Source organism: Octodon degus, unplaced genomic scaffold (genome assembly GCF_000260255.1).
Source record: "Octodon degus isolate 3935 unplaced genomic scaffold, OctDeg1.0 scaffold00189, whole genome shotgun sequence".
Classification (NCBI taxonomy): Eukaryota; Metazoa; Chordata; class Mammalia; order Rodentia; family Octodontidae; genus Octodon; species Octodon degus.
Window position 1 is genome coordinate 3449915 of NW_004524765.1, and position 331 is coordinate 3450245.

A 331-nucleotide genomic window follows, 5' to 3' on the forward strand; every position below is an offset into this window, starting at 1 on the left:
ACATCTATGTTCATGAGGCAGATTGACCTGTAGTTTTCTTTCTTAGTTGTGTCTTACCCTGGTTTTGGTATCAGTATAATACTTGCCTCCAGGAATGATTTTTGGGAGGATTGCTTCCTTTTCAATTTCATGGAAGAGTTTGAAAAGTATAGGGACTATATCTTCTGTAAATTTCTCGTAGAATTCAGTTGTCAATACATCTAGACCTGGACTTATCTTTGTCGGTATGTTTTTCATTACATCTGGTATTTCATTGGCTCTTATTGTGCTATTTTTTTTTTTACTGTAACGCATTTTTATTTATTTTTTTCTACAGTTTTATTGATAAACA